This window comes from Aedes albopictus, chromosome 2, assembly GCF_035046485.1.
Source record: "Aedes albopictus strain Foshan chromosome 2, AalbF5, whole genome shotgun sequence".
NCBI lineage: Eukaryota > Metazoa > Arthropoda > Insecta > Diptera > Culicidae > Aedes > Aedes albopictus.
Genome location: NC_085137.1, coordinates 244,406,896 through 244,420,510, shown reverse-complemented (window position 1 = coordinate 244,420,510; position 13,615 = coordinate 244,406,896). Strand labels below are relative to the sequence as shown.

At 37.3% G+C, this 13,615-nt stretch overlaps 1 long non-coding RNA gene across 1 annotated transcript; it reads left to right on the top strand.

Moving 5' to 3' along the window:
* Window positions 1–11,177: 11,177 nt before the first annotated feature.
* On the top strand, window positions 11,178–11,616 carry LOC134287071 (uncharacterized). Its single transcript, XR_009996995.1, has 2 exons — window positions 11,178–11,259; window positions 11,335–11,616. It is a non-coding gene; the product is annotated as an uncharacterized LOC134287071 (long non-coding RNA).
* The last annotated feature ends 1,999 nt before the right edge of the window (window positions 11,617–13,615 follow it).

Here is a 13,615-nt window from a genome sequence, read left to right as displayed (position 1 = left end):
TTCAAAAACCTGGGATTTAGTATTTTTTATTAATTTATAAGAAATGAATTTCAAACAAATACCTAGTGATTCAACAATGCTTGAATAAATACTTTTTGTGTGAACTGAACATTATTTTGCAATAATAGTATTCTTTTGCAATTTGTTCTATATACATTTCCATAGTTATTGGATATGATCTTTCTTTGCCAAATGATGATTGTTGCATATTCTACTCTATGCAAGAGGAAATCAATAAAATTTCCATTACGGAAAGATCCAGTAGTTTTTAATAGTCTAGTCGTATTTTTTAGCTAAATGCACTAAACAGAGAATACTGCATTTAGATTGAAAAAGACCGCACAGCACAAAGCCATCTTCCCTATTGCTATCGTTGACAGTGCTGCTGAACCTTTCAAGAGGAAAGTCGGAAAACCACCATCCACCGTCCGAGCGCAGATATACGGGAAATGCAAACAATCGTAAAATGTGGTGGCGCGGTCTATGGAGAAACTCGAGTCTTGCCCGGTATCTCCACCATGCTGGCGGGAGAGCATCAAGCCTTTGTCCAAACACAGTCCGTTCGGGAGCTTTGCGCTATTTCTCTTAACTACGAGGTTTATCATTTGCGATTGTGCGGAGAACAATGATGTTGGATGGCAAACATACCAACCTCGGTTTAACTTTGAAATTTACGGCTGAATGGAGCTTGTTGGCAGTGGGGATTGATGCTAAGTCTCACCATCAAAGGGAAATCAGAGCAGATCCTGTTCATTTCAGAGGAAAGCAGATTGACTTGAAAGATGGACATTGCATAGTTTGATTCATCCGAAAGACTACCATCAAAAATGAGGAAAAGCCTTCGTTGTATGAACTAGGAAAGCAATTGAGGGGCCCAGATGCAAAGGGGTGTATGTGACCATTTTGTCGAGTTGGAGCTGAGCATATCACAAATATCTTTAGATTGTAGGCTTTCAGGAACGTTTTAAAGATCGATTTTACGATGATCAAAAAAATTACAACAAATCGGCAAAAATTGAGTTGATTTTGAAACTCGATACATTTAGTATGGGATGAAAATTTGATGAAAAACTTTAGGCTTCATTCACTTGAAAGTCTGTTTTAGGCTTAAATATACCTAGGGAATTTTCGGGGATTTTTCAACGTGTTCTGCAGCTTACATGTAAACATAAATTGTAAATACCTATTCATGACATCAAAATACACAATTTTTGTAAGCATGACGGCAATGGCTTACTTTGTATGGTTGGGTGTTCGGGTCCGTATGAAGTTGATCATCAATATTAATTGCTTTTCTTGATCAGCCTAGATAGCTGTACACGGTGTGCCAAAAACCGTTATCTATATATATAAAAATGAGTTTGTAGCTTCTTTGAGGCAACAAAACTCACGAACGGCCGAACCGATCAGCATGACCCTTGCACGTTTTGATTCGTATTCATGGTGGCTGTGTTTATATGTATAAAAAGTTACGAAAATCAGCTCAAAAAGTTGGAAAATTGATAAAGTACAGATTTTTATGAGCTAGGAAGAAAATCAACATGATCGAAATCAAACCAATCTAGAGTGCGGTGCTTAGATGAGCTTAAAAGCTGTCAAACCACCACAAGATTGGCAAGACAGAGTTTTCCGGGACAGCTAGTTAACAAATAAAAATGTCCACTCATGTGGCACCCGGCATTCGAAAGATATACTATTCTAGTACCTCCTCTGAAAATTTGAAAATGTTTCATCGAGGGAAACTAAAGTTTTTGTAATTTGAAGATTTTGAGCCATTTCTATAGGATTTTCTTATATGAGAAAATATGCACGCACGGTGTGCCTGATACCCCTATTAACAAATGAAAAAGTAATCCAAACTAACACCCGGCATTCGAAAGATATACTATTCTAGTATCACCTCCGAAAATTTGAAAATGTTTTATCGAGGGAAATCAAAGATTTAACTGTTTGAAAATTTTCCTCTATTTTCATAGAACTAGCTCATATGTATATGGGAATATTGTCATACGGTGCTCTTCATACAGTGATAGACATTCGTTTAGCCGAGGCTAAAAAATTTTCAAAAAAGTGTCAGAAAACTCATACAAAAGATTTTGTTATAAAACTTTTTATCGTAGTAATAGTATATCTAGTACTGTTTTATAAAAATGTGATACATCATACTTACATATACACTGAAACAAAAACGAGGGTAAAATCCCTTCAAATGTCATTTTTTGCCTGGACATTCGTTTAGCCGAATTGTACAATTTTTAGAATTCCATAATAAAAAACTATCAAATTTTGAAAAATATCCAACAAAGTCATTTTGTATGGTGATCTGCATTATAGATCGACCTGTAAATCATGAATTAGATCATGTTTGGAAGTGTTGCCATATTAATTTTGCATGCATCTCATATAAATATGTTATAATATTGTAAATGTTTCCAAATTGAGATTTGATGTACCGTAATCCGGGGTAACATTGATCAGAATTTTCTATCTTTCTTGAATAATTCTCTTGTTAAAGCAAACTTTACATGTTTTATATTTTTAAAACAAGTACTGGCCCTCTGAGTATGTGTTAAGCTACTCGAAAAAGTATTGTAAAACTGTAAAACATGTTTAAATAGGTTTTTAAATCTAATTTTTGATTATGTTGATTTGGGGTAACATTGATCATGTCAGTGATCAATGTTCATTTGTGTTGGAAATACCCTTACTTACTAAATTCGGGGTCGCTGATTTCGAATATGTTGTCCAAATTCTTACAAAATATGTACTTTTTAAGTTATTTTAGGATTAAAATCCTCTAAGCCACGAATAACGCCTGAAGGTAGGCAATGGCTTAAGGAATTGATAGCCTACTTTTAATAAATCATATATTTTACTGAAAAATACCATTTTCATAAAAGCTTCGTTTATTAAATCCAACTCTAGGATATCATATTGAAGTAATACAGTGATTTCGAACCTCATATTGTATCTAGTATTCACGCCAAGCATGAATGTTTGACAATGTATCTCATTGCGTTACGAAACACAGTTATGGAAAATCGTTTTAATTCAATGTTTATGAAATTCAATTTTCGTAAATTGTATATCATTTAATAGCTAAATGATAGCAGATTACGATATACCATTCCATGGCAGAAACTGATTCAATGTAAAATGCTTGTTTGAAAATTTCATGAGGTGGGTCAAGCCGATCAATGTTACCCCGCTGATCAATGATACCCCGGATTACGGTAGTTATTTTTAATGGAAGTGTTACAAAAGAATCTAATGAAAGTTTCATGACCAAAGCAGGTTGAAAATTTGCGAAAAACAATGTTTTTAACAGAAAAAAATAACGCAAACCATAAAAAAATCACGTATTTAAGTATTGTTTTGATGAAATATGATGGTTTCACTTGCATAAATCACAGCGTTTACTTCTATTACGTCTTCTAATAGCTCCCAATATCTTCTAGACTGTATTTTGGCTGAAATAACATACATTGGACTGCTCATATTTGGAGAAATGGCACCGAAAGTATTCAAATTTCTAGCATGAACTACTTGTTTCACAATTTGGACATTGTTTTCAAACATATCATGTTATAAATGAATGTGGTTCACAACTAAAACTCATTTATAATATATTTCTTCAGATTGAATGAAATAAGCCAATTGTATGACCATATCTTGCATTTTTGTATGAGCATCGGCTTTTGAATAAACAGTGTACAAAAAATCTGGCACTTCTTGCAGTTCTTTCACTTTGCAGTCTTCTCACTCATTTAGTAATGCTAGTATCAAACAGGTATACTCCATAGGCATTATGGCACGTCTTTATTTCAATACAGAACTATTTATTTAATCTTTTATCAATCCCATTTTAAAGTTTAACCAACCAAAAACCAATATACCTTATTTTTTCAATAAGGAAATGCTAGTATCTTGTCGGTAAATTTGAAAACGTTTCATGGGGAAACAAGAGTTAATGTGAATTAACAGCCCAAGGTTTTGGTATTCCTAGGAAGCTTTGTAAATCGTTGGTATAATCTTTAAGATGTTTATGAAGCTTTTGAAGTAAACCTAAATGCTAATCGTTTTACTAGCCAGCTTTTATGCGTCATGTTACTAACGTGTTTTCCGTGAATTTAGAAATATTTCATTTGAATGATCATCAGTAACTAAAATTGTTGTTTGATTTCAGTTTCATTGGAGTGATTGGAACATACTATCGCTTTTTCTATAAACACGTTAAAAACACCTCGTCGAGTTCCGCAGTGTTCCGTCGTGATAGTGTCGTGATCGTTCCACCGGAAACTGATGGTGAAGGAAGTGAAGGAACGTTAAAAATAATTCGTGGCTACGGCTTAAACAGGCATTCAACTAGTTCTTTGGAAACCTATACCTACATTATAGTGATCAACTAATGGTGTTTTATGCTGGTCCGAAGAAGTCAGCAGCTGCAAAGTGAAGTTATTAGTAGCCAACCTCGAAGGTTATTTGAGAAAATATTGCTTTGCTAAGTGCCAGGCATTCAACAGTGATCAACGGTGCTGGAAGATTTTGGAGAAGATTTGCTTAGTGTGTGGCTGAGAAGAAAAACTTAAAAAGTATCTCTTCCGGATGGTGCATCAGCAAAAATCTATCTCCTTCCCCAAGGCACAATACTCCAGAATTTCTCCTAGTTTTCGGATGAAAAGTTAAATCGCTGGTGGCGCTATGCCTTCCGGCAATTATCAGGAAAAATCTGTCCTGTGACGATGGTTTTTCAAGAACAATATTTCCCAGCAGTGAAGAATTGGTATCGATTTGTGGAAAATAATTCATGGCTTGTGTGTGGTCTTCAGGTGTGAAGTTACTGCCGTGCCAAGTGCTGCGCTCGGTTAAACCCGGGAGATTATGTGTCTTTTTTTCTGCTTGAAACCTGGTGGAAATGTATGAAACAGAAGGTATGGAAGAATGGTTTGTGGTGTATGTTACAGCACTGAAGAATTACGTGAACCAGTAGTTTATGGATGATACTGCCTTAAGAAAATTCCTGTGTGCGGCCTGCGGAGTGTTAAGTATTGTTGAGCTGCCTAGTTAACTACGTGGAATGGATTCAAATTGGTGAGATCAAACCATTTTTAATTAGTATTCCCGACAAACATCGGACTACCTACTTTATTTTTGGACATGCATGGATATCATTTTCGGAGATTATGATTTCAAATTTTGATAGAATTGATAGAATGACATATTTGTAACAATTTCGTGTTTTTGTTGTGCTTACTATGTGCTTATTTTTATTTTATTTTTTATTCGGGTAAGGGATCATCCTTTTTTTTTCGTTTCAGAGAGCGAGTAATGGCGCTTAAGCCTAGGCTTTGAAGCCAGGACACAAGGAGAAATGCCTGTGCCCCATCCCAGGAGTAGAGACGCCAACTAAAACGGAGTGTGCAACCTTCTTAGCAGCACCACTCCTAACGATTTTACGTTCAAATACCATTACCCTTAAACGAAACGATTGGTACGGTTGTCCCCGTTTCTTCCTTCATTCAATTCAAAAAGGTTTGTCAATCATGTCATTCATAAGTGGATAACCTGATTGACTTATGTTTTTGAATTATCTTCCAACCCATTAGTCTTCACAGTGGGCCTGGCCATTTTAATGTTTGTGTCACATCTCTGGTATGCTACAAATATTAATGCTGACAAGAAAATATCGGAAGAAATTTTGATATTTCCAGGATGCTTTTCAATACTGGCTGTGCAAGCACTAGAATAGAATAGAATAGAATAGAAACACGTTAAAAACACCTAACAGTAACGTAACAGTATCGCAAAAAATGTGAAATATAATCAAAGTTTTAGATGAGTTACAAAATATATGTTCATTGAATAGAGACGAACCAGCCAAGGGCTGAAAGTCTCTTTAATAAAGACAAATCAATCAATCAATGTTCATTGCGAGGAATAATTAGCATGAGAAATTGAAATAATTTTCTATGAAGTTACTACATTTTCAATATAATTTATCATATCTTATGTTTTCAAACCACTGTAGTTTACGATCGTTTCAATGAAATGTTGTCAAATTTTCAGAGAAGTCGTTTGAGTGTTGAACCTTTGAAATGATGTTTGTGAAACTTATTAATAATATTTTGTTTATGATTTGAAGACCCAATGATACATCCTATGACAATATTGCCATATATGCAGGCTTGGCATTGGTCACGATACTCACAAGTGTGCTATGGTTTTATTCTAACGATCCTTCATTAGCGGACTCGATGGTAGTAACCATAGGGGACTGCACGAAATTCTTTCCTTCTCTTTCACTCTTATAGAAATTTTGTAAACAACAAGGCCAAGAAACGTCAAAGCCCCATACAAAATCAAAACAGTGCAGTGCCCTATAGGGCACTGCACTGTTTTGATTTTATATGGCATTTTGACGTTTCGTGGCCTTGTTGTTTACAAAATGTCTGTATGAGTGAAAGAGAAAGAGAGTTTTTCATGCAGTGCCCTATAGGTCGTATACGCTAATGGAAAAGTCGTAACCAAGAAACCATAGGTGACCGTGACGATTTGTTTATGTGTTTGAAGGTCTTATACACTGACCGTCAGCAAATTAACCGTCAGTCAAGAGTTGTTAACGTAGTTGAAATCTCCTTACAAGCATGAATTTTGCATATGAAAACACCATCATCCGAAGAAAGCCCTTGTATCAATGGATGAATAGATTTATAGTAAGATTTCATAAATTTTATTCGAAATTCTTAACAATTCAATGTCAAACCATTATTCTAGTGCAACTGCAAGGAAATCTGGATTCATAACAACCGATTGATATCGTCAGGTTAGATGCTCCCACATATTTACCGATGGAACGAACGTGTCCGAGTCAAGTTTGTTGAGATTCCGGCAAATAATTATTGGATTTTTTTGCTGCTCAGTTCCATCTAGAAATGAAAGTCCCGGAAGAACCCTGATACCTACAGTAATCTACTCCTGGCGTATTTCTAACCTCCACGCAATGGAATAGGCATTTTCAGTGAACGTAATAAAGTGAAAAAAATATTGAATTAAAATGTGTTTCAGTAAATAATATAGACGTAGGTTGAACTTGCTCGAAGTTGCTGCATCTCGCTTTTACCCGTTTGATGACAAATGGGTAAGAGCAAGATGCAGCAACTTCGTGCAAGTTCAACCTGCGTCGTTGAACAGGAATTATGAATACGTTTTTGTTTCATTATTCATACTCCATTTTAGAAAGTGGCTATACGTTGTTTATCCTGCTGCGTTTTTTTTGTCAAGCTATATAACTTTCGTCATCCTTTTCCATCCAATTTAGGCACCGCAAGCCGTCCAAGTTTTCGTTAGTTTTGGTCAGTTCAGGTCAGTTCTAGTCGTTCCGTCGCTGAATGACGTGACTCAACTACAGCAGCCCGTTCAACCCTATTGGAAGTCCGGGGCTGGGTTGAAAGTGAGGACCCCACTCTCAAAACGGCGTCGATACGCGGCATATCTCATCGATACGGAGGAGCTGATCAAATGAGCGAGGTTCAGTTTGCCGGTTATCTTGTAAAATTCGTAAAAACCCGTGAAAAATAGTTTTGAAGACCAGGTCAATTCACCTGCACTTGTGCCGTCATGCGCTTTTGGGTTTATTCTTTTTTTTTCATTTATAATGTTGAAATGAAAAAGTTATTCCAAGATTGATTCGCAGCATTCAGAATTCACAGCGTCCAGCTAATTCAAATTAGTACGGTAGCTATGTAACTGCTGCAGTGACCGTCTTGACTTGACCGTCAATTCAGTAACCGATGAAGTTCAATATTTGGAAAACTTCATTGACTTATTCTATGGTTACTATAGCATTTGATTGACGTTCGTAGCCCGAAGTGCTCCCGAGCAACGCCATAGACGATTTGAAGAGCCTATTGCGATGGCACGACTGTGAACGCGTAGAGCTGGTTTTGGTTACGTGAAAGTGATTGCCAACGGTGATCAATGCCAAGCCTGCATATATGAACTAATTCTATGAAAATAGAGGAAAATCTTCAAACAGTAAAAACTTTCGTTTCCCTCGATGAAACATTTTCAAATTTTCTGAGGTGATGCTAAAAAAGTATATCTTTCGAATGCCGGGTGGCAATGTGGTGTATATTTTTATTTGTTAATAGTGGTTCCAGGCACACCGTGCGCGCATATTTACTCATATAAGAAAATTCAATAGAAATGGCTCAAAACCTTCAAATTACAAAAACTTTAGTTTCCCTCGATAAAACATTTTCAAATTTTCAGAGGAGATACCAGAATAGTATATCTTTCGAATGCCGGGTGCCACATGGGTGGACATTTTTATTTGTTAATAACTGTTTTTGGCACACCGTGTGTATGTATAGTATAAGTAGCGGTTGTCACAATTGGTTAAGAATAACACTACAGGCGGAACAGGTCCTGTGGTAAGAGCCCACTAAACAGGTGACCCCTAATTCATGGTGTAACGCGGCTTAATCTTACCGTGCCAAGGAATGAATGGTTAGGGGGTTCTATAAAAATCCTAACCGCTTAACGGCCGCACTCACTGCGATAACCAAAGAAATGGTGCAGTTAATCTTGTGTCTGTTTTTTTTTCGGGAAAGTCAGATATCCTTCTTAAGCCTCAATTGTGAGACTGGGGTGGGATTATTAGGAGGTTGTTTATTGGCTTTAATTACCACCTATATGGCTTTTCACATTATGCGTTTTACACAGTGTCCTCTGTGTATCTTCGCCTCTGGCGTTGTTATCGATACCGAATTAGTTTTTATTGGTGCTGTTATTGCCTTGTGTTGTCTTTGTAATAGTTTTATCCTGTCTAGTTTTTGGTAGTGGCTATGGTTATGACAGCTCAGATCAATCTTCAGCATAAAAGAACAGCTTAAGTCCAAGAACCTTACTTTCGTAGGGGGATTTCTATGTAGGTGTCTTAGCTTTAATTAACACCTATACTGCCCTACTCGCTTAACTGTGTTAAAGGTATGAATTGAGAAAACAGCGTTTGAAGTTTTGACAACTCGTTTCCATGTAAAACTTTGAAAAATCGTTATATCTTGAAAAATATTTCGATCATCTCGAAACTTTCACTAATTGCTTTTCACCACAATATATGACTGTGAAAAATATTATGTTGCCTACAACATTGCTCAGTTTTGTATTACAGAGTACAAATATTCGTGATGGGACTGTTATGCGAGTACTTTCATTATGGGACGCTCATGAGTTGATATTTTTTTTCGCACATTGACATAAAAACCCGCAATTTTGATTACGGGTTTTAAAAGTACGTTGAAAATGATGACTATTCATAACGTAAACTCAAAAGTGATGAAAAGCCAAATGGGACTGATATGCGAGTGGGGGCAGTAGTTTCGCATTATGTGTTTACTAGCCTGGTACACGGTTTATATGGGAAAATACAAAAAATGAAAAAAAAAAAAAACTCAAGCTCCTGTATACTTTTTGAGTTCCACTTTGGTCCCATATCAACTGTGCAAAATTTCAGATCGATCGGAAAAACTATATTTTAGCGCCCGTCATTCTTAGTTTTTCATACGATTTACTATGGGGAAATTTTACCCCTGCAAAGAAAAATCGCTAGGAGTCACCCCTAGATTCCTAAAAATAAGTCGATGAATGATTTCCGTAGAAAATTTAACTAGGAATCAGACCTCCGTAGACAGCAAACCGATGCGATGTTCGTGGAAAAAGTTATTAGGCTCACCCGATCGATAAAATAACGAGATTTTATTATTTATTGTTATTCCTTACATGTTAAACAGCGTTTGCATGCCATTCGGTTTTCAGGCAATATCAGGCAATGCTTAGATCGCTTTGCGGTCTTCGAAGGGTTGGTTCCTCGTAAAATTTCCAAAAGAAATCATTTATCGATTTATTTTTAGGGGTTTAGGGGCAACCTGTGGCGATTTTTCTTTCAAAAAGTGATTTTCCCCATACTAAATCGTATGAAAACTTAAAATGGCTAGCGCTAAAATATAGTTTCTCCGATCGATCTGAAATTTAGCACAGTGGGACACTTTCGGTGCAGTACTAGATTTGTAGTAATGAGCTGAATTTCAGTATGGTAAGAAGGTCAATTCTCCGTTTCTGCAATGATATGGTACATTAAGCGTGGGTATTATGATCCCTTGCCTAATTTGATGCTGTTTGAGCAAAATTTCAGATAACTATGTTGTTTATGTTGCAAGAAATAGAGAAAACAACAACACTGTTGCCCAAAGTTTTGCTCAAACAGCATCAAATTAGGCAAGGAATCATAATACCCACGCTTTTTGTACCATTTCATTGCAGAAACGGAGAATTGACCTTCTCACCATACTGAAATTCAGCTCATTACTACAAATCTACACACTTAGAAAATATCATGTAATTTTAAGGATCCTGAACCTGACATATACGAGCATCTTCAAAAACACAAATTTAGAGGTTATAACATGTAAATTTACGTCTTTCAAGACACCCCAAAATAAAACTTATTTTTCTTAGCGTCTAACAATCGCTAGAACCGATTTGACAGGTAAAACATAGAAAAATAAAATATTGTCATACATGGGATTCGACCACCGGATCTACTGATCGTTAGCCACATCTCTTACCTCTCGGCTGTTTTGCCGAGTTGGCAGGTGGCTGATGAACGTGATACTGATTCTACGTTTCTGGTGAAACGGATTTGTTAACCAACCAGCACTTACATGATGCGCGTAAAATTGAATCCAATTTGTGATTCAGTCTTGAAAACATTTACGTTTTTTTGGTGATTCCGTTTCGTGGAAATTTCAGAATTTCTAAGTGTGTAGTACTTCGCCGGTCTGTCCTATTGATATGGGGCCAAAATGGAACTCAAAAAGTGTACAGGAGTAAAATATATTTTTGTGTCCCACGCTGTTTGCTACTTTCAGTAAAAATGATATGGAAATCTCGCATGTCATGCCTCGAGTGACAATTAACTTCCTCTGATGATGGCTTTCTGGAATGCTTATTCGATACACACTTCCCCGAATGTGCGGATATTACATCCTCGGATGAACTTGATAGTTATCGATCTTGGCGGGATTATACCAACAATCAATACGAGACTGGCAATTCGCCCATGACCCCAGTTACATCAATTTTCAATGAGCCTAATCCCCCACTACGTAATGTTTGAATGGACACAAGGAGGCGGCGCTTTTGACGCTTCTCACTGTCAATCAATGTGTTTTTTTTTCAGTCGTTCAGAATGACATACAAGTGAGTAAACATTAAAATTTCTTCAAATAACTTTTTTAAACAGATGTCCATGAAATCCTAGATGAATTATCCAAGGTTTTTCTCTTTTAGCGTTGTTACCAAACAATGATGTGGCTGAAGCTCCATTTGATGCAAAATCAGTGGATTTATATGGCATGAACAAGCTTTGAACCAAGGAGAAGATAGCGTCCAAAAGAGATGTGGGTAGACGTCATGATGCAGTTCAGCCAACGGAAGCTTCCGCGATAGGATCGAAAATTTTTTTCAAATCTCGAATCCCCGGGGCGTTTTCGGACGTCATGGCTTGTGACTAAATTCAAAGAAATAAATTACATTGAATTTCTTTTATTTCTTGAACGTGAAGAATGAAAGTAAATGTTGTTTAGGTCAAAGATTGTTGTCATATTAGAAATCATTAAGACGTCGGTGCGGCGATCTAGTCTCAGTCCGAGTCTCAGTCTGTGCTATGGCTCATGCGAGATGTACTGGTTCGATAGATTTGAACGGGTTTACGATTTGGCTGATAGGGCAAGAACTACGTTGAAGGGAGAGTTCTGACGGAGCTTTTTTGTCGGATCAACTACGCTGACCGAGTCTCGACTTTTATCGACGGACACAACCACCAACTCCTCGACAGCCCAGGAAAGAAGAGGGGATAAGGCCTAGTATTGATGCACACGTATTTAATATAGTTTTAGTACAGCCCAAATACTCCCGATATCTGTGCTTCACAGACTGCCACTTCCGGTATTCATCCAACATTTTTCTGCGAAAAAAACGGTTCTGGACATTGGACAGTCCATTTTTTCAAACATGAAATAAATAAACAAAAACTTGACCCTGACAACGAGATTGCTGGTTTGATTGGTTTGCTTTGATGGAGGGGCGAAAACATAAAGCGAATTGACAATTGAAGGCGCCGCTTCAAGCGAATTGAGGAAGGGGCGAATTTACTGGGGGAGCGAGTGGCGTCACGAATCGAACTGAATTTGTTCCTGACCTTGATGTCTTAGAGTTAAGTCTATGATTATACTGTCAAGTTGATTCCGGGAGTGAATAAACTATCGTATGAGGATCAGACCTATCAGTTTGACCTCTTTCTTTTGAAATGGTTAGAACACTTTGTCGAGTATCACATTCGTGATGTTTTTCTGACCCAACATGAATGGAAAGTCCACTGTAATTCGTTTACGCAATGTTTACGATATCGAGAAAGCATTCACTCAAAAGCAATTTTGTTTGGTTGTTTTCTTGGAATTTCAGGATACTTATGAATACGTACCGTTCGATTCTATATTGGAAGCCGCAAAGTGATTACGCCAAGCAGCGATTAGGATTTTTTTTTGTGATAAGTAGCTATAGGGCTACTATATACTATAAGTAGCTATAGGGCTACTATATAGCTTACTTTACGCTTTATACGTTTTTATTGTGCCCTTTTCAGGGTACTGTTTGAACCCGTTGTGGTACGCTTTTGCGATTATGTCGATCCTGCTCCCTTACCTTCCTTTCTCCTATCCCATCCCTCATTCCTCTCTCATTTCTACATTCGAGCCTAATCATCATTTATCTGAGGGAGAAAGAACTCAGATAAATGATGATTAGGCTCGAATTCATGGCGATGACCCAACTTTCCCAAACGGAGGAGAACGTGCCTCTGGAGCCGACCTACTGATACCCGATTACTTTGTAGGATGAGTCTATCGCTGAAATGTCACTCTTTAACAATTTGTGCTGCAACTGTTTAATTTGGTAACTGTGTGTCATCGTAAATCATCGACGAACTTCACATCAGAGTACTGAAGCTGCGACAGAACAACCTGGTTACCGCACTCACTCTTATCAAGACGTTCGTCGATGACTTGAGGTGCCCATCCTGCTAGAAAGTCTCACCCGGCTGTGTGTTAATCGGACTACACTCATTGCACAATTATGGCTCACACACAATTATTAGTCACTTTCCACTATATTTATTTATTTATTTGCCGTCTTTAGTTAGAAAAACTACACAGACCGATACTTAATCCTATTTTTAAACTCTATTCTACTAACATTAAAATCAAATTCGTCATAAACAGCATTAAATAATTCACAAGACCTGTCCAGAGGATTATTACGTCCATAATCAGTTCTATGTCCGGGAATCCACAAAAGGCTAGCAACGCGGAGTTGTCGGTTGGGTGCACGGAAACTGATTCTTTGGAGCAAGCAGCTACAGTCGATGCGGTTGGTCAGCATGTCAAAAATAAACATTCTCCGCAGGAAAGTTTGTCGTTCCGTTAGAGTCTGCAGTCCAATTAGAGCGCACCTGTGTTCATACGGTGGTAGGTTTCGGGCATCAATCCAGGGCAGTCGG